We start from the raw sequence: 23,258 nt of genomic DNA, 5'->3' as shown, positions 1-23,258 counted from the left end.
ATATGAACTTAAAGAAGGCATGAGAAATGCAAGTATTCTCTTCATGCAAAAGCAAGACTAGAGAGAGTGAGAGAGAAGGTCATAGTTTCAGCCATTCTTCAAAAGAATGACTAGCAAAAATGCAAGCCTCAAACCTTGTATTTATAGTAGTAACAATACCATACCTTTTGAATAAACTCATACTCTTATTTAAATAATCAAAGAACCATTCTCTCATTTAAATAATAAAAAAACCATACTCTTATTTAAATATTCAAAGAGTCATTCTCTCATTTAAATAATCAAAAAGCCATAATCTTCATTTTTTTTATAAAATAATAAAAGGAAGAAGGAAAAACCTTTATATTTTATAAACAAAGTTTATAAAATATAAACTTTAACTTTTTGGTAAAAGACAAAAGAATTTGTCTAGTCCAAAATGTTGTGCATGACTTATTTATTCATACCATATGAATTATATAATGTTACTTGCTAATGAAAATTATTATTTCCTACAAACAAATAATTTCAAATTTAAGTATAAGAGTTTATTGAATATTTATTAAAACCAATTTCTAACAAATAATCAATTGTATCAAGTTGTTGTTAGTGTGACCCATTAGTATCATATGTTAATTAGCAATATTACTTTAATATGACTTTTGAGCATAATAGACCTTTCAAATACCTACCAATCTAGCTTACTTTAACTCGAGTAGGTGTATTTTTCTTTTTTTGACTTAATAAACTTAATCGAACACGACTTGACGGGGATACAAATATAGCTTTAGTCAATGGCGTATCAAGATGAAGGTGTTGTGGAAACGATAAAGGTTTTGGCTACTACTTTCTCGTGAATATGGGTGAAAAAAAATTCCAACAAGATGGGAAATCCCATTCAACGATCTTGCTGTCACTTTTAAACAAAGCTTTGTATGACGTTGTAGACTATGAGAGTGCCTCGGGTTTATGGATTAAACTAGAATCCTTATATGTAACAAAGACACTTTTCAAACAAGTTCTTAATCAAACAATGCTTGTTCTCATTAATATGAAAGATGTTTCCATTCTTAAAGACCATCTCAATGAATTGCACCCATCTAAATGGATTTTAAGAATTCTAAGATAAAAATTGAAGAGGACATGTTGCTGATTATTTTGGTCTCTTTACCATTGTCATATATTAATATATATGAATTTGTTTGCAATGGGGAAGGACATAATCATTCTTAGGGGAAATTCGGTCAAGCTTTCATTTTAGAGAGGTTAAGCAACGTCTCAAAAATTACAAAGAGATTTTTGATTTGAAAACAGATTAATCGATCAAAACCTTCAACTTAAAAACCCTAAGTGGCATTCATTTGTTTGAAACTATAGTTTTATCAGAGCTGAATAAAAGGAAAGCGGAAATCATTATCTTCAATGCATGTGTATAGTCCTGCCGAGCTCTTCTCACAAACAACCTACCAAAAATTTAATCCACAACTGTAAGTGTTAGGTCCAAGATCCTCAACCTTATTTAGGATCTCGGATCTTCAAGATCTTTCAGGATCCCGAACATTTCTCAGGATCCTGACCATTGTTATTTTTATTTCCTAACACTCTTAACAATCATATTTCTATTTCTTTTTCTCAGATGTGTAGAAATGGTCAATATGAGACTTATTCTCAACAAAGAGTCGCTTCAACTAGGCTTAAGACCCGGGAATACCAAATCAAACAACGTGCATATGCTCATCCAAGAGGGTCCCAGAAATATCGGACTTATTGTTATTTAGTGTAGACTATAAATACACCTGTAATACACACACTACATAGACGATTAGCTCTATTACTACATTTTTACTCGTATTATCTTCATCATTTCTATAACTTCACATTGAAATCAATAAAAACAATAAGGCATGTGATCATTATCACATCCCAAGGTTTTATGTCAGAGATCCTAAAAAGGATCATGTGACAACCGTCAAATTTCGGTCAAGTCAAAGTCAAACAAAGTCAACAAGTCAAACCGGTCAACTCCAATAACCCTTGTATGTTAGGGTTTACGTTATGTAATCACTATACAATTCGCTATTTTAATGAGAAATCATCATTTGGAAAGTTCATGTGTTTGATTTTCCTTAGCCTTAACAGTGCTAAACAACGAACCAAAACGATAAAACATTATTGCACACTCATCGGGAGTGTGTACGACACTAAAACACGGTTTAACGGGGTTTACGAACCTTGCGTTATGAAGCCGGACACTCAAATTAATCACAAACGAAACCTCTCTAAATCATTTTCACTCTATCTCTTTCTATTTGAAATCTCTCCCAAATCTCTCCCAAATCTCTCTTAAAAGTTCCCATAACTTTTTGGAATCATTCGGGTCATCCCGACCCTTAACCGGGTCAAAAACCACTTGAAACGGGGTAAAAACGGGTAAAATAGCCTTAAGGACCCAAAACGGAAACTTCAGGACCGAAGCCTCTCATCCGAGGCCTCGGATCCAAAGCCTCTCATCAGGACCGAAGCTGAAGCCTCTCAGGAGACCGAATCCGAAGCCATCAGACAGCAGCCTCGCATGCGAGGGTCCGAAGTCTCGGCCCCCATCCGAGAGGTCTCGCAGACGGCCCCTTTTTACCGGTTTTTCGACTACGACTTCGTTTTAACTCCGTTTTTTATTATTTTAACGTGGGATTTTCACCCAAAACTTTATTTTATAAACTAAGGCCCCAAAATATATAAATCTCCAGGGTTTTTATAAAAATATATTAAAAGAATTAGTGGTTGAACTAATTATTGAGGGAATATTTGCTTTTCCTTAATTTATGGTAAAAGCAAACCACCACCACCTCACTCTATGATTAGCCACTCTTTCCCACTACCCCTTGTCACCTTAGTGGACCTTTACACCCAATCTCCAGCTCTTTCCACGTTCTAAGAGCTGGAGAATTGGTCATCTCTCCTCATTCTCATTAACTTCTTTCATTCTACACTTAGCAACCAAAGAACACTCTCCAAAATTCTCTCATCTTTTCTCTCAACTTCAAGAACTTCAAGGCTTTCTCCAGGGATTTCTTTCTTCAATTAGTAAGTATCTTCATCATTCATATAATTATTACACTCCATTCTACTCAAATCATTGATATCTTACACAAATTCCATCTTATTCGGTGTTAGATTCTCGAATCATCAAGACATCTTCTTAGTGTTCTTGGGTTGAACACTTCCTCTCTCTTACTTTCATCTACTGAAACCAAATAGGGTGAGTTCATACCCCTACATTTACATGTTTTCTTAAGTTTTAAGGGGGGAATACAAGTAAAATCATCAAGAACACGATTAAACTTTTTCTAACAGATTACATCAGAAAAGATGGACTTTAATCACAGACTGTTTTTGTCAACTTAAATATTTTAGTTTTCAAAACTGTTCTAGGTGCAAGTAGTACAAACTCTTAGCTTTAAAATGGCTACTTGCACATCTCCATGTGATGTTTCTACAATTTATGGTGATTTTTACAAAACTGCCTATCATTTCAGAGGCAAACCCGGACCAGCCTGTGATTATGGACATTTTGACCTCTGTTAGAAATCACTAAAAATCATGATAAAATTTACGAACAAACTAGACTCATATTCCAAACTGTCAGAATTTGCGGATTTGGATTTGGAGCTTTGATGATTTTTCTATAAATTTTCTAAGAACAGCAACAGAAACTGTATTCAACAAAAAGCTGCTGTCAATTTCATTTCACCTTGTAACATGTTGAGCAGGGTGTATATCTTTATGTGATTATATGTTATTGCAATATATGACATTTTATCTTAATATTTAGACACACATCAGTTTACAAATGGATTTGGACATATAAAATATAAAGAATAACAAGTGATTATAATCAAAGTACAACCGATACATTCAAACATTTAATAAACTATTTTGAATATAGTTTGCATACATTACTACGTACTACCCTTGGTTGATAAACTATAATAGGTATAGTTTATGATACATTACATAATACATACATTTAAAAAGGGTACATTTATACAAAGGATATTTTCATTAAGCAAGGTACGACCATACGGTACCAAGTTTTCATAACACGTAATTCCGTTAATGACTTTATGAAACATTACATAACACATACATTTAAAAAGGGTACATTTATACAAAGGATATTTTCATTAAGCAAGGTACGGCCATACGGTACCAAGTTTTCATAACACGTAATTCCGTTAATGACTTTGTGAGACATTTACTTCAAATTACCATTAAGTCCTGTATTGTAACCAGAGTCTCCTTGAGGGAGAGCGTGATAGTTGTGTATAGATCTATATTGGGTTTGACAAACCCACACCTAAACTGCATGCAACAGTTAGACCGATAGGTCTGGGGTGACAAATGTCATAACATTTCTGACTCCTGAAGAACGTCGTTTTAGGCAACCTTGGTCATAGCATGGTTATAATAAACTCACATAAAGTATTAATAAACATTGGAATTTACGGGAACTTCATTAAAATTTAACGAGTTTATGTCGATTTAAACTTACATTATTTATTATAAGTAAGAAAAGTTACTTATACATTCCGGTCTTTGAATTTAAGACTACATATACATTTTAAGGAAAATATTGGATTTTCTAACACAAATACTACTTTTACAAACGAAAGGCTTTTAATAATACCAAACAAAAGCTTATGAATTCACCAACCTTTGTGTTGACACTCTTTCAAAACAACTTGTATTCTCAGGAAATCATTAAACATGTAACCAAGTGCTTTTGAGGATGGGACGCTAAGGCGTCTACTATTTCATATTTTGTCAACATATTGTAATTGATTCGTAAACATGTAATTCATACAATGATGTAACTTTTTCAATTATATATATGTTGGTTGTGTTTGCTTGAATTACTATTACAATTGTTGTTATGATACTATACATGAAGTCCTCCACCCCCGGACATTTCCGGCATCCTTGGTTTGGGGGTGTGACAGATTGGTATCAGAGCACAGTTTATAGTGAATTAAGTATATCAAACCACATAAGATATACAAACTATAAACACAATTAGGACTAATAGTCTCTGATTTGTGCATTTTTCAAATAAATATACTTTTAGAAAATGAATGGTTTCTTATTAAAAGTATAAATACATGCATACATGCTCACATAGTGTCATAACTAGAAGAACATAAAGTAAAAGAAGAGGAGTTGTACATTATGGGTATGCCTTGGTATATGTAAATCAAGTCTGGGAAGGATATAGCCTGATCAACTATATCTGTCCGAGGAGTGACTTGCATATACTGGGGGATAGTCATAATGGGCAACAAATCTAACAACCTAACTACACCCTACAGGGAATACTTTAAGAATCGAATCTAAACACCTAAAAATACTATAGGAGTATTTGGTGATACTATAACCAACTTATGTGAAAACTAAAGACCTCTATTAGTAGGCCTATGATAACTGAGTGCATACGCCAAGGTTATACATAATTAAAGATATTATAGACTCAGAATCTATGACTATTGCTCTACTTCCTGTTCCTTGTTTGGTTGTGGACTTAGAGTAGAGTCATTTATTCGAAAGTCTATTCTATCTCAAATTATGTATAACTGATATGCACTACGTGATTATAGACGTAATTAATAAGGATCACCCCTATAAGTAATTATAGGATTAGACGTCTATTAATTATCTCTTTTACCCCTATTCTCGCACGAGCAACATGATGTGTAAATTTTAACGCCCGTACAAAACCTACTTCTACCCACTACCATAACTCCGTCTCCAAGACGTTAACAGAAACACCAAGAATAGTTCACTAAAGTGCGAAATTATACATGTGTATATAAATGGTAAGGATATTTACTAAAAGGTTTATCAATGAAATAGGCATGCATTTTATTTCATTGAATCTCACTACTTGGTATTACAAACAATTTACAACTGGTAACTCTAAGATTCTTTAGGTGTACCTCGAAGTTATGTGTAATTAAGGAATGATTGACCTAGAAATGGTGAGTCCGCCTTAGGACCTGTTCCTTGTTTGGTTGTGGACTTAGGGTAGACTCATTAGGATCAACAGTTTAACAAAATTTTAATTACACATAACTGGGGGCATGTCAAGTGAATCTTAGGGGTGGATCAGACATGGAACAAATCACAAGATTATAATCAAGTTATTCCTACTAAATTCATAAGTCTATTTATATAGACCTCTGGTATAGAGTCGTCGGCGTAGTCGTGTCGGCAATCTAGAATATGGCTAAATACATAATACAAACTATAATACCCAAATTATACAAATTTTTTTGCATTAAAAATCAATAGACAAATACATAAAATGAAACTAAAAAGGGTATCAAACTATCAAGAGAAAAACACATACAATGTAGATTAAAATCCACTAATTATAACAAAATGGCTAAGGATTGTTAAGTCCTCTCTTCTTATAAATAGCTTTGAAGCAAGCTTGCCTAAGCTTCTTTGTTCTTTCTGTCAATTCCATGCCTGGCAATTTCTCCATCATCTTCTTGTGCCCTTCTAACGTCTCTATCTCCTCCTTTAATCCCAACTCCTAATTTTTTTTAAAAGGTAGATGCAATATATTTTTCATGTGAGTTCACAAAATTTACAATGAGTTAAGTTTATATAAATATAAATCAGGAAATCGTAGTAAATCAATTGATTTGATGTGGCATATGCCTAGGACCTATGTTTAGTTATAAAGAAACTAACAATTAAAATTTTAGAAAATACCAAAACTACTTTGGTTACCAAGTGCATGAGTAATGTATAGAAGGTTATTATCATAATTTACCTTGGCATTTTCAATGAGGAATTGAAGGCTCTTAAGTTTTCTATGAGGCCATCTGTTTATGTTTAGCTCTCTGCATCTTTTCTTCAACACTGTTAAACTTATCCCTAGTTCCTTTGCTGCTATGATTATCGGCATCTCAAAGTACTTCTCTATCTCTTCAAACTCCAATGGTCTCAATCTCTTTGCCACCTTCCGGCCACCGTGATCAGTGGTGGCAGCACTAGAACTACATGTAGCCTCACCACCGGATTTACAGTCTTCACTGAAACTAACCAATGGTAAATTACCATCCTCCCAACAATCCCATAAGCTTATATCTTCAAGGGGATCAAGATCGTGAAACTCATTTCTAGAAATGATGTTTTGATCTTTGTTAAGTACTGTGGAAACGTTCTGATCGAGCACTTCATGCAATTTTTCCGACAACTCGTAATCATGATGGTTGAGCATGTCACCACTGCAAAAATCCAAAAAAAAACTCAAGATAATCAAATCCAAAACGATGAAAGACTCTTTTTGATCACTACAAATCCAAACTATGTTTTGATCAATGTCGACAAAATCACTTTTCTATGCGTAAGATGGTGTAATGAGTGACGTTTATATATACTTGAAAAGATCTTGATGATCAAAGTACTGAAACCAATCGAGGTCATCTATGGGGTTTTGATGATCTGCAGGTGGATCCATTTGTGAGGGAGAAGTTAAAAGTCGCGGTAAGAATGTGATGATTTATATAAGTAAAGTGGGAGAAGTAATTAATAGCAAATTGTTGGGAATGCAACAAAACAAGTTAAGCACTTCTGAAAAATTGATAAATGATTTCGGTAACACTCGCGGAATATAAACTAGTGAAAATTACAAATGAAATGGAATATATATAGTCTATGATGTTATGGTTATTGTGTATCTAACAAATGAAGAGAAAATGAATATATATATATATTCTTTGAGCCGTAACCTTCTTCTTCAATTCACACACATATACGGATATGTTGCTGCAAATTATGACTTGTGTGCCTCATGCATTTAATGCATCACATGCCTACTGCATATTCTTGACTTTAAAGCTACGTACCAGTTTCCAATTTCCCCAGTAGCACAGTTTTCATTAGAAAGTACTCCAAGTCTTCACACATGAACCAGTTAGAAAGTACTCCAAGTCTTCACACATGAACCAGTTAGAAAGTACTCCAAGTCTTCAAACATGCAAATTATGACTTGTGTGTCGCTATAGGTATGTCGTTGGCTCTTGTTAAAAACCTATAGCGACAACAAGTCATCGTAATAGATTAAACCTGTGGTGACGACAAGTCGTCGCTATAGGTAACTAATAAAACTTTATTTTTTTTAACCCCGAGAATATGATTGACAAAATCTATCCGACGAGACCCTCGTGATACCTCTTGACGAAATTGAAATCAACGAGAGTCTCCACTTCGTGGAAGAACCGGTAGAAATCATGGATCGAGAGATCAAAAGAACAAAGCAAAGTCGTATTCCCATTGTGAAGGTCCGCTGGAACGCTAAACGAGGACCCGAATTCACCTGGGAACGCGAGGATCAGATGAAACAAAAGTATCCACATCTCTTCCCAAACTCTTGAAATCCCAGTCAAAATGAAAATTTCGGGACGAAATTCCTTCTAACGGGGGGATGATGTGACAACCGTCAAATTTCGGTCAAGTCAAAGTCAAACAAAGTCAACAAGTCAAACCGGTCAACTCCAATAACCCTTGTATGTTAGGGTTTACGTTATGTAATCACTATACAATTCGCTATTTTAATGAGAAATCATCATTTGGAAAGTTCATGTGTTTGATTTTCCTTAGCCTTAACAGTGCTAAACAACGAACCAAAACGATAAAACATTATTGCACACTCATCGGGAGTGTGTACGACACTAAAACACGGTTTAACGGGGTTTACGAACCTTACGTTATGAAGCCGGACACTCAAATTAATCACAAACGAAACCTCTCTAAATCGTTTTCACTCTATCTCTTTCTATTTGAAATCTCTCCCAAATCTCTCCCAAATCTCTCTTAAAAGTTCCCATAACTTTTTGGAATCATTCGGGTCATCCCGACCCTTAACCGGGTCAAAAACCACTTGAAACGGGGTAAAAACGGGTAAAATAGCCTTAAGGACCCAAAACGGAAACTTCAGGACCGAAGCCTCTCATCCGAGGCCTCGGATCCGAAGCCTCTCATCAGGACCGAAGCTGAAGCCTCTCAGGAGACCGAATCCGAAGCCATCAGACAGCAGCCTCGCATGCGAGGGTCCGAAGTCTCGGCCCCCATCCGAGAGGTCTCGCAGACGGCCCCTTTTTACCGGTTTTTCGACTACGACTTCGTTTTAACTCCGTTTTTCATTATTTTAACGTGGGATTTTCACCCAAAACTTTTTTTTATAAACTAAGGCCCCAAAATATATAAATCTCCAGGGTTTTTATAAAAATATATTAAAAGAATTAGTGGTTGAACTAATTATTGAGGGAATATTTGCTTTTCCTTAATTTATGGCAAAAGCAAACCACCACCACCTCACTCTATGATTAGCCACTCTTTCCCACTACCCCTTGTCACCTTAGTGGACCTTTACACCCAATCTCCAGCTCTTCCCACGTTCTAAGAGCTGGAGAATTGGTCATCTCTCCTCATTCTCATTAACTTCTTTCATTCTACACTTAGCAACCAAAGAACACTCTCCAAAATTCTCTCATCTTTTCTCTCAACTTCAAGAACTTCAAGGCTTTCTCCAGGGATTTCTTTCTTCAATTAGTAAGTATCTTCATCATTCATATAATTATTACACTCCATTCTACTCAAATCATTGATATCTTACACAAATTTCATCTTATTCGGTGTTAGATTCTCGAATCATCAAGACATCTTCTTAGTGTTCTTGGGTTGAACACTTCCTCTCTCTTACTTTCATCTACTAAAACTACATAGGGTGAGTTCATACCCCTACATTTACATGTTTTTTTAAGTTTTAAGGGGGGAATACAAGTAAAATCATCAAGAACACAATTAAACTTTTTCTAACAGATTACATCAGAAAAGATGGACTTTAATCACAGACTGTTTTTGTCAACTTAAATATTTTAGTTTTCAAAACTGTTCCAGGTGCAAGTAGTACAAACTCTTAGCTTTAAAATGGCTACTTGCACATCTCCATGTGATGTTTCTACAATTTATGGTGATTATTACAAAACTGCCTATCATTTCAGAGGCAAACCCGGACCAGCCTGTGATTATGGACATTTTGACCTCTGTTAGAAATCACTAAAAATCATGATAAAATTTACGAACAAACTAGACTCATATTCCAAACTGTCAGAATTTGCGGATTTGGATTTGGAGCTTTGATGATTTTTCTATAAATTTTCTAAGAACAGCAACAGAAACTGTATTTAACAAAAAGCTGCTGTCAATTTCATTTCACCTTGTAACATGTTGAGCAGGGTGTATATCTTTATGTGATTATATGTTATTGCAATATATGACATTTTATCTTAATATTTAGACACACATCAGTTTACAAATGGATTTGGACATATAAAATATAAAGAATAACAAGTGATTATAATCAAAGTACAACCGATACATTCAAACATTTAATAAACTATTTTGAATATAGTTTGCATACATTACTACGTACTACCCTTGGTTGATAAACTATAATAGGTATAGTTTATGATACATTACATAATACATACATTTAAAAAGGGTACATTTATACAAAGGATATTTTCATTAAGCAAGGTACGGCCATACGGTACCAAGTTTTCATAACACGTAATTCCGTTAATGACTTTATGAAACATTACATAACACATACATTTAAAAAGGGTACATTTATACAAAGGATATTTTCATTAAGCAAGGTACGGCCATACGGTACCAAGTTTTCATAACACGTAATTCCGTTAATGACTTTGTGAGACATTTACTTCAAATTACCATTAAGTCCTGTATTGTAACCAGAGTCTCCTTGAGGGAGAGCGTGATAGTTGTGTATAGATCTATATTGGGTTTGACAAACCCACACCTAAACTGCATGCAACAGTTAGACCGATAGGTCTGGGGTGACAAATGTCATAACATTTCTGACTCCTGAAGAACGTCGTTTTAGGCAACCTTGGTCATAGCATGGTTATAATAAACTCACATAAAGTATTAATAAACATTGGAATTTACGGGAACTTCATTAAAATTTAACGAGTTTATGTCGATTTAAACTTACATTATTTATTATAAGTAAGAAAAGTTACTTATACATTCCGGTCTTTGAATTTAAGACTACATATACATTTTAAGGAAAATATTGGATTTTCTAACACAAATACTACTTTTACAAACGAAAGGCTTTTAATAATACCAAACAAAAGCTTATGAACTCACCAACCTTTGTGTTGACACTCTTTCAAAACAACTTGTATTCTCAGGAAATCATTAAACAGGTAACCAAGTGCTTTTGAGGATGGGACGCTAAGGCGTCTACTATTTCATATTTTGTCAACATATTGTAATTGATTCGTAAACATGTAATTCATACAATGATGTAACTTTTTCAATTATATATATGTTGGTTGTGTTTGCTTGAATTACTATTACAATTGTTGTTATGATACTATACATGAAGTCCTCCACCCCCGGACATTTCCGCCATCCTTAGTTTGGGGGTGTGACAGATCAAGGGCTTTCCTTGTAACTCACTTGTCTCACTTTGATCAATATTCGATACTTTCATTACCACAAACACCACAACCTCTCATACAATTTGGTTGAATATTATTTGATCAATTTTTGACCAACACAATTTGGTGTCCACCGTGGGACCGTGGTGTTCACAATTTTCAAGAATCATCACTACAAGAAAAACGCGATTTTGCTAGGGAAGGAATCCGTTGCGAAAAGCTGAAATTCCGTTGCAAAAGACGAATAGCGACGAAATTTGCGACGACCGATTTCCGTCCCAAAAAAACCCGTAGCGAGAGTTTGCTAGGGAAACAATCATTCCGTCGCAAATGTTACAACATAATGAAATCCGTTGTAAATGGTATTCCATCGTGTATTCCGTAGTAGGATTCCATTGCCAATTCCATAGTAGTTCTTCCATCACAAATTTCATTGTAGTGGATCCATAGTAAATTCCGTGGTAATGAATCCCTAGCAAAATCCATAGTGATGAATCCTTAGCAAAATCCGTGGTGATTAATCCCTAGTAAAATACGTAGTGATGAATTTAGCTAAATCCGTTGTGATGAATCCCTATCAAAATTCGTGGTGATGAATCCCTAGCTAAATCCGTGGTGATCAATCCTAGCAAAATCTGTGGTCTATATTCTATAGTAGATTTCATAACAAATTACGTAGTAATATTTTTGTTGCAAAGCTTGATAGCTATGGATGGATAATTAATTTACAAATTAAATCCAAATTATTTTGTACTAATATATAAAAACAAAATGAACAAAAAAAAAATAACATTTATATCATAAAATAAACAATACATATTCATTACATGGAAAATAACTAGTAGCTAATATAAAATAAATACTTTACAATAAACAAATTAACATTTTAGCATGTTGCTCCTTGTGTGTTTTTTCATGCCTTATAGAGTTGTAAAGCTTTTCTTTTGCTTTTTAGAAATGTAAGTTCATTGTTTTACATTTGATTGGATGTTGGATTTGGTACCTGTCACAACAAAAGTTGTAGGTGTCAAACAATGAAACATATATGAGATTAATGCTTAACATATAATGGTATCTCTTAATTAGATTGGTCCTTCCATTGGTCAACACCAGTTAGCTCTATCAAAAGCTGCAAAAATAAAACATCTTTTATATCTCCAACCATCAGTTTAGTCCTCAATGAAGACGTCCAACTCAACAATTTCCTGGTCAAAAGCTTATTATTAATTGACAAAATTGAATAGTTATAACATAGTTTATAAGTCCTAGATACATCAAAAGAAAGAATACGATTACCTCTAAATATTGGTAAACAGGGCCACTCTATTGATTTTCAATGCCCTGGGCAAGATACTAAATTAATGCCCTTCTATAAAACAATTTATATAGCAAAAGTGAAATAAAATTAACAAACTAAATTAAGGTTATCCAAAAAAATCATACAAAAATTCATTTCAAATGATGTATTCATGCATTTTAAAGCCAAAACATTTAATCCGTTTAATCTTCCTTGATTTATGGTACTTCGAAGAAAGTACAGCTTGAAGTTAGCCATCAATAACCACAACCTGAACAAAAACATAAATTGGTTCATAACAGATTTTCACATAACAGATTTTCAGATTTTTTCAAACTTTTAGATAACTTATCAGAAATCTGATTGACCCTGATATTATTTAGAAAACCTATCACATTTTCACATATCAGCATTTACATAACATAATTTCAATATCAGATTTACAAAGTCAAAATTTCAATACCATAATTTAATATCAGAATTTCAGATACATGTGATTTTCAAAATCAGAATTTCAATATCTTAATTCACATATTAGAATTTCAAAGGCAAACTTTTAGATACATCATATTTTCACATTACAAATTTTCAAAATCAGAATTTCAATATCAGAATGTCAAAATCAGATTATATAGAATTATAGATATTAGAATCTTATATCAGATTTTCAAAATCAGAACTCACATATCAAACTTTCAGTTAAAATTATAAATAAGAACTCAGATTAATAAGAAAATAAGAAAAAAATTACATCATACTTTAGAAGTGTTGATGACTGTTTGAAACTTCAGCAGTTCACAAAGCTCTTAAATTTCAAGAGAATAATAGGATTGTAGAAGAAATGAGTCAGAATGAAGCGAGATTAGGATGAACGACTAAACGAGAGTGGGAGAAGATAATTGTAGGTTTAAATTAGACTAGACCAAGATTTTATTTTGAATCGTCCATCATCTTCTCCAGAACCAGACTATATCAAAATTTAGTCATTCAATCAAAAATCAAATTTTATAGTGAATGAAAAACGTTACAAAATATAATCCTATATAAGTTGATTAGAGGACTGACAAGGATAATGAAAGGATTAAAAGGGTAAAATGAATAACCTACAATGTTGTATGTATCTACGCCCTTTTGATGCTTGGAATTGTCTGATACAACCCATGTTTTTCATTCCAGTAGGGGTGTGAAGCCAATCGTACTCCAGCCACCATATCACCAGAGATTCGGTCCCTTTCCATTAACACACAAATACAACAATCAAAGATTACTAAAAGAAAATGTTGAAATTAGGAAATATGGGGTTCGTTGTTCTGATTAGGGAGAAGATACAAACCTGATTTTTGTTTGTATGTACTGATGATTTCGGATGTGCATAGGCTTATATTTGGTTATTTTAACATTGATTGGTTGTGCAATCAGACATACACAGGGTCGGTGCTTAGCCAGATCTTGGTTTCTCTTCTGTATAGATGCTGACTCTGGCGTCTCTCTTCCCCTCGCGTCCACTTCTAATCCATTACGATTTCCATTTTACTTTATGATTTCACAAACACATATCATGGGCGTCCGACAGATAGTGGAGATGGTGTTATGGTATGCAATGGAGATAAGAAGAAGATAAAATTAGGGTAACCGGGAGGTTATCTCAAAACAATGTTTAAATTTTTAGGGTTTAGGATTAAACCGATTGTATTTGGTTACGAGGGAAACTCAAATTTCTTAAATTTTCCATGGAGGGAACTCATATCAGCATGTTGGAAGAATATATATATATATATATATATATATATATATATATATATATATATATATATATATATATATATATATATATAATGTGAAGTAGTTTGCTCAGATTAATTAATATTTAATGGACTTTACTTTATACAGAAATTAAATCTTATTTATTAATTTAAAATTTAATATATATATATATATATATATATATATATATATATATATATATATATGCATATGTATACATATATGGATATGGATATTGGTATGTAAGCGTATAGGTGTAGGTAGAGGTGAGGGTAGGGTTAGATGTGGGTGTGGGTGTGTATGAGGGTGGGTGAGCGTAGGAGTGGGTGTAGATGTGGGGAAACATGGGTGCGGGGATGGGTGGTTAGGGGTAAGTTTAGGTGGATAGATTGGTGTGGGTATAGTATGTGGAGGTTGGGGTGAGGTGCAGGTGAGTGGGGCCGTCATTAGCGTGAGCATGTGGAAATGGGTGTATATATAGGTATGGGTGTAGGTATAAGGATGAGGGTGGATGTGGGTGGGATATGGTAGATGTGAGGTAGGGAATAAGGTTAGCAGTGGTGTGGGTGTAAAGGTAGGGTTTGGGTGGGTGTGGGTGGTTTATGTTATGTGGGGATAAGGGTGGGTGGGTGTGGGAGTATTGTTGGGTTTTGAGCATTCTAACACTCCTAAGTGTACATGCAACCCTAAATACCTTGGATCTATGTTTTCTGTGTTATACATGCAAATATGAATATTCCAAGGTATTACCCTAACTAGCATACAATCTTAGATACTTGGGTAATAAACTAGATAGAAATACATACCTTGTTGATGTAGCTTGACTCCATGAAGCTCGAGAGCCTAGTGCCCAAGTGTGACACCTCAAATGGTTCACACAACATCACCAACACATGGAATAACCATGAGAAGAAGACATTCATGCTCAAATCGGCTAGCCCTCATATATGTATCACTAGTGCCGATTTCTTGAGCTAAAGGGGTCCTTATATAGTGTGTACATTAGGGTTACACCATGTAACCCATGACTTTACCTATTCCTTATGCTCCATGGGTTTTAACCTCCATGGAGTATCCATGGATCACCACATGGGTTAAACCCAACATAAGGAATCATGGATCATAAGCCCACATATATAAGAATGAATGATTTACACAATCAATCCCCATATATTTAATTAGTCTCTTTTTGATCACTAAATTAAGTCCAAATTAATTCTTGATCAATACTAATTAAATAACATGATTTCATATTAATATATTAGAAATTATAATATATTAATATGTCACAAATGTCCTCTCCTCACAAACGGTCTATCCAAATGTTCTGATGCCATGCAACCCAAATGGACCATGCCGAGTCGGGTCAAGTACATACGAATTATAGTTATGGACTTAGATACTAATCCAATAGTCTCCCACTTGGATAAGTCTAAAACTATTATTGCGTATGACTTCCAAAACCAACTGGCAATCATAGCTCTCAAAAGCCGCTGTCGAACTCTGACCTTGTCGATGAACTCTGACATTTGTCAATGACTTGTCCATTAGATAAGGGATCGTATATTCCTCATTTCTAGATATCATATGGACTGAGACATGGATTATAAATCATTCTCTCTGTCCATTTGTTGTTTCCCGATTTCCGATTTATGACGGCTGACTAATTGAACAAATCAAATCAGTCCAGGTCTGGCCGAGCACTTATATTTGTCATCACTAAATCATCGAGGGGCCCACATATATCGTTTTATCTCAAAGGTAAAAGGAATGGATAAACTTCGACTCATATGGCTTGTTCTACTACTTATTGAATCATACACAAAGGCACGTTTTATAACATCGAGTTACCAATGCGTTTTTGTGCAATCAATGTATAACCAACTCATAGTAACAACTCATATCTCTAGGTTTGAAGAATATAAGATATTATCGTCTCATGATCACTCATGATAAAATCCATGAAGTGAGTCAAATGAGCGTGGGTTGAATCCAATACTCAGAACTTATGAGCACTCATGAGTGTTGTAGCACCGCTTTGTCCAACATCTTAGACCTATACAAGCCAACTCATGACAGTCTTGATTCATATCTACTTCCAACATATGACCGACTGTGGATGGTTTGAATAACTTAGTCATTCGGGAAGAATGACCTAGTTTATTCTGGAAGTCAAAACATGCAAAATGAAACACAAGAATAATTGAATCTAGTATGGTATCAAAACCTATGAATATAAATAGAACACATTTTATTTATCACCATACTAATTACTCATTATTCATTGTTTCGGTTTTATCAACTATATACTTGAATTAAAAACACTAGTTGTCCCATGCTCCAAGCATGTACACTATGTTCTTCTAAACAATAGCTTTGCCATACACCAAGTATGCACTCTATGTTTGTCTATGATCCTTACTTTGTGAACTAGATCGATTGAACATAATTCCAATGATTCTCATTTCACAATCCCAAATCCTTACTGCAAACACACGAATTCCAAATTCCTGCCATTTACCTAAATCTTGTTAGATTCTAGACTTATATGCATTGATCCTCTTGTAATGATTATGCACAAAGTCACAAAGACTTGTCAACAGACATTACAAAGTATTCCAATGGAGATCATTCCATGGAACCGAAGTCTCAAATTCAAAGTACATCGCTTTGAACATCCTTCTTGCATTAAGTTTCCTAATCTTACAGAGATTTAATGAACAACTTCCACCTATGAGAATATTTCCATATTCTCATTTTGACTATCACTTCTGAACAAGAGTTGCCTCTTTTCAGAATATGTAAAAATGGTCCTTCCAAAATTAACATTATACTTCCAACTGTCCCTGAGCAACCAATCTTTGGTAAACCTTAGATTGTCCTCGACAATTGCTTAATCAGTTTAGTCATATCCAATTCTACACTTTTCCCCTCTTAATGCCATGAGCATTTGGAAAATTTAGAAAGGATGAATATTATAGCACATGCAATCGACCCTATATCCGAAGCATATGGGACACGATTCATGATGTCTCACATAAAGACATGATACTAGACCAGTCCTTTTGCTATAATATTTCTATTTGCCAAGTTCTCATAATTCAGATTATGAAAAGGGATGCCGTAATCATAATCGAATTTTAGAACGCAAATAATGGAATCATATATAGAATTTCCTTATGTTGAGCCATTCCAACACAAAATCCATATATATATATATATATATATATATATATATATATATATATATATATATATATATATATATATATATATATATATATCCTTCACTAAAGATGATTAAAACCTCAATCTAAGCTTTTAGAATTGAAATGAAGTACAATTTCCTCTCCCTTAATTATACAAAACAACTTTTTTCCAATTGAAACTTTTGTTTTCTATAATTAACATTGCTAACTTGCAACACTTATCATAATTATCATGCTCCCACTAACATGAAAATTATTAGCATAACACTTATGCTCCTACTAGCTTTGACATGTACTCAGAAATCAGCTGAACTTCTAGAAATCAATACTTTATTGACTTTCTTACCAAAGTTCAAATTTCTGATACGAGATGCTTTGATAAAACTTTATCCAAATCACACACCTTCCCTTAGATAGCTCACATGTGTGTCTAAACAATTTTTAGAACTATGAAAAGGGATGCCGTAATCATAGTCTCAATTGTTTAGACCTTTACCATTCCTCACAAGTCCATGTTAGTGTGCCGGTTAACCACACACGCTCCACTAACGACTTTGAGAATGCAAATATCATAATTGCTATCTCCTTAAAATCTACTTAGTGAAAGCGTTTCCTCACCATCATTTTCATGAATCGGAGAGAAACCTTATGACACTTAGATTTTATGGTGTATGTGTTCCTATCCATGTGAATTTGTCAAAACCATAATCACAAGACAAGGTTAGTGACAAATCCAAACTCATATGGATTGAACTTGTGCAGTCTTAACTTCTTGCCACCTGGCAGCACAAGGGCCTGCCATTGCTTCCAAGTTGTTATGCAACCTATTGAGAACTCTCAGAGCTCATATGCAAAGCCAACTTCAACTGGAATGGGCATAGGAATAGAAATATGTCAACACGATAGGTTATAAACTTCAAGTCGTGAGCTAGTGAGAAAATACAGGTTTTATTCTTGATTAGATCTTGAAATACTTTCAGAATCTTTTAGACTCCCACTGTCCTCTTGACATATAAAACTATCTTGCCAAATATTCAAGAGATAGTGCAGATTCTTTCTCAAGACAAACACTTCACACAATTGGCCTTAGTTGGTCATTGTTTTATCCAAAACATCACAACTTACCAATTTCAAATGTACAAGAGTAGGACACTTTTACTCTTACATTTGACAAGTGTTTTAAAGCTTTCTTTAAGATATGTCACTCAACTTACAGTCTTGGAGTATGACTCTAAGACTTGTTTTGGAACGAAGTATGACTCATCTTCCTGATTTAACCATTCCAACAATTCAAGATTCCTCTTCTTAGTCATAAGAATGCACTAAGAATTCCTTAGAGGACTAATTGTGATATGATTTCTAAATCATTAAGATGATCACAAAACCTGATACTAAAGTACTCTCCCATCTTTTTAGATTTGAGAAACTTTTATCTTTCTGCCAAATTTGATACTTCTCATTCGTTCTGCCATACATCGAAAATTTTCCAATGTTTCAGAATTATACTTAAACTTGTAAGTATAATCATATTTACTAAACTTTAGTAAATCATGGCGAATAGTCTTATCGATCTTTTGTGGTGGACTTGATCAGTGCACCAGAATGTGTACTCGACCCCTTCGTCCTTCACTTGACTCACATATACATGTGAACAAGGAGTTAATCTTAATTTTCCAAAGATGAAAATTCTCATTCATCATACTATACAACTTGCATGATTTCCAAGTTTCTATCCAACTGAAACCTTGGGTGATGAGAATCTTTCCTTATTTGGTAAATTAGACATTACCACAAATGAAAGAAACAAATCCATTTTCCAATATTGCTATCAATGGAATCATATAAGCAACAGTTTTTCACAAATGCCATTGTAAGGATACTTAGAATAAATGAAATCAAAAATTTCCTTTTATTTTAAAAACTTTGCGGAAAACTTATCCTTACAGTGCAAAAGCATATGAAAAACTTTGTTGTTATCTATTCCTAAGCAATATATCATAAATCCTTAGCAACAACTCAAAATTCTGATCACCGAACCATGCGATCGAAATCCATCTTCACGATCAGAATCAACATATACTTCCTTTAAGTTTCTTCACTTTTCTTTGATTCTTAAAACATCAACATGTGACCCAGTCACATCATGTAACAAGAATCTCAGAATAGAAACTTAACAGAGTTAGATAGTGGACTCTACTTGAAGTAGAGTCAAACTTCTTGACTTGATCAACCTTATGATCTTTCAGGTAAATAGGCAGCTTATCAATCAATGCCCCTTCCTTTGGCAAGAGAAACATATGGACTCTTTGGGAATGGTGTACTGGACTATCACATACTTGCCTTTCTCTTTACCATTTGGTCAACCGAGTTGACTATGGTCAATCCCTTTCCATTGGGAAGAGAAAGCTTTTCTGGATATCTGGTGTTACCATTTTCAAAGTCCATGGAAGTTTGGGAAGTTGATCTTCTAATCAAATTTGCTCTACCAGTGCTCCAAATCATTGCTGATTCAGCAACACAAAGCAAATAGATAAGATCATTAAGGGTCATGTCATAGTCTTTTACATAGTAGTCCATAAAGAGCTCACTATGTGACTTAGAAAGTGATTGAACATCTAACTTTCTTAAGACTTTGACACCCAACTCTCATGGCTTGTCAATATGTAACTTCATCTCCAAGATGTGATCACACATAGACCTTGCTTGCCAATAGGGCTTGAGTGACCTTGAACTTGTGGGTTAGGGAGAATAATTGGAGGAGGTGGAGGAAGTGAAGTTACAAGAGATTTGGGAAGATCATAGATGTCTGAACTAGACATCTTTTAGGAGATATTTCAAGATAGTTGATTTAAAAGTCCTTAATATAACACCCAATATGAAATATTAAGGCTAGGACCCAACACAATATTTTATAACTTGGAAGAGGGATGCCGTAATCCAAGCTATAGAATATTTGAAGGTAGGCGAATGACGATTCACCAATTTCCACCATGAAAAACGAAATAATATATTAGGTTTTAATTGGATTTGAAACTCCTAGATCTTTTGAGATTCATTGAACTGTTCAATGGCATGTTTCAATCTCGATTGTGCCCTCTCAGGTTTTGTGACTGGGATGCCGAGGATCACAAAACAAGGTGTGAATAACCATGCAAATATACTTGGTACCCTTAATATTTACCCCTTAATCGATGTGCCGGTTAACCCCACGCGCTCCATCGATACTATGATAAACATTAAGTTACCCTTTGCCTACCTTGTTAAATCAAGCTAGTGTGCCGGTTAACCACACACACTCCACTAACCGACTTAAGCAAAGTGCAAAGTGTAATTTCATGGGTTAGCACCAAATTCACATTTTACTAAGTAACTAAGATTGAATATTAATAAGAGTTTAGTTACTTAAGTATTTATCATTAATATTTTTAATGAAGGGAGAATTATAGTCCTTGTCCTACCCGTTCGGCTAACGACCCTCCACCAGTCAAGGAAGCGGTGGGTGAGAGTGGACACCCATTAAACTGCCATTTTATAGGCAGTAACCTTATACCCCCTTATAGACCAGCTTCGTGAATGAGGCCTACTAACGGTAAGACTGACTTGCTCTTATACATATATATATTATTAACTTATAATACTATAAAGTATAAGGGTTGAATTTTAACTTTTAAATTTCTAAGGGCTTAATTTGGAATTAAAGTATTCATGAGGGAAACTTTACAAATTCCAAAACTTGAGGGCAAGTTTTTGAAACTATTCAAAACTATTCAATTCCATAACTTATGAGTTTAAAGTAGTTTTAATTAAAAACAAAAAAAAAACTCTTCAAGTTCCATAACTTGAGGACAAGTTATGGAAGACTTTAAACCATTAAAAGAATGTGACTCTTCCTTATTCATAACTTATGGAAAACTTTATGAGTTTTATGAATCTTAAATGTGACTTTTCACTTAACTTGAGGACAAGTTACAAAAACACATTTTAGAATCAACTCTTAGATTAATTTGGATTGAAAACACATTATTACATAGCTTTTCTAATAATCTAAGCAACTCATAAGAACAAGATAATTCACATCAAACTTTTTCATGAAATTAGCCTAACCATTAAACTAATACAAAACATGAATCTATTGACAATTATCTTTGAAATTGGATTAGCATGAACATTACCATATCAAAAACAGGTTTACAAGTCCAAAAACAGCTTAGGGTAATGTTCCTAGTTCAATTCCAGCCAAAGAACTCGAAAATATGCTGTCTGGGGCTCCTACTCGTCGAGTGTATGAACCTACTCGACGAGTTGGATGATTTTCTTCATGGACTCGGCGAATCTAGTGCCCAAACAGCCAAAAAATCAATTTTTTCAGCTTTTTCAGCAATTTGCATCAAGTATAATTGAAAACAAGCCTAGCTCTGATACCACTGTCGGGTTTTGAGAATTCTAACACTCCTAAGTGTACATGCAACCCTAAATACCTTGGATCTATGTTTTCTGTATTATACATGCAAATATGAATATTCCAAGGTATTACCCTAACTAGCATACAATCTTAGATACTTGGGTAATAAACTAGATAGAAATACATACCTTGTTGATGTAGCTTGACTCCATGAAGCTCGAGAGCCTAGTGCCCTAAGTGTGACACCTCAAATGGTTCACACAACATCACCAACACATGGAATAACCATGAGAAGAAGACATTCATGCTCAAATCGGCTAGCCCTCATATATGTATCACTAGTGCCGATTTCTTGAGCTAAAGGGGTCCTTATATAGTGTGCACATTAGGGTTACACCATGTAACCCATGACTTTACCCATTCCTTATGCTCCATGGGTTTTAACCTCCATGGAGTATCCATGGATCACCACATGGGTTAAACCCAACATAAGGAATCATGGATCATAAGACCACATATATAAGAATGAATGATTTACACAATCAATCCCCATATATTTAATTAGTCTCTTTTTGATCACTAAATTAAGTCCAAATTAATTCTTGATCAATACTAATTAAATAACATGATTTCATATTAATATATTAGAATTTATAATATATTAATATGTCACAAATGTCCTCTCCTCACAAACGGTTTATCCAAATGTTCTGATGCCATGCAACCGAAATGGACCATGCCGAGTCGGGTCAAGTACATACCAATTATAGTTATGGACTTAGACACTAATCCAACAAGTATATGTGTGGATATGGGGCGACGTAAGTGTGGGGATGAGTTTATGGCTTGTGGATTATGGATTATGGCTTAGGGATCAAGGCTTTGGAATTATGGCCTAGGATTACGACTTACGACTTATGACCTTATAGCTTATGGCTTAGTTATTATGGCTTATGATTTTAAGTTTAATTCCTATGGCTTAGGAATTATGACTTAGGGGTTATGGATTATGTCTTAGGGCTTCTATCTTATGGTTATGGATTAGCCCTTGAGGCATAAGGCTTATGTCT

The sequence above is a fragment of the Lactuca virosa genome, chromosome 9 (assembly GCF_052849685.1).
Source record: "Lactuca virosa cultivar CGN04683 chromosome 9, Lactuca_virosa_CGN04683_v6, whole genome shotgun sequence".
In the NCBI taxonomy this organism is placed as follows: Eukaryota; Viridiplantae; Streptophyta; class Magnoliopsida; order Asterales; family Asteraceae; genus Lactuca; species Lactuca virosa.
This window is presented reverse-complemented; position numbering follows the sequence as displayed.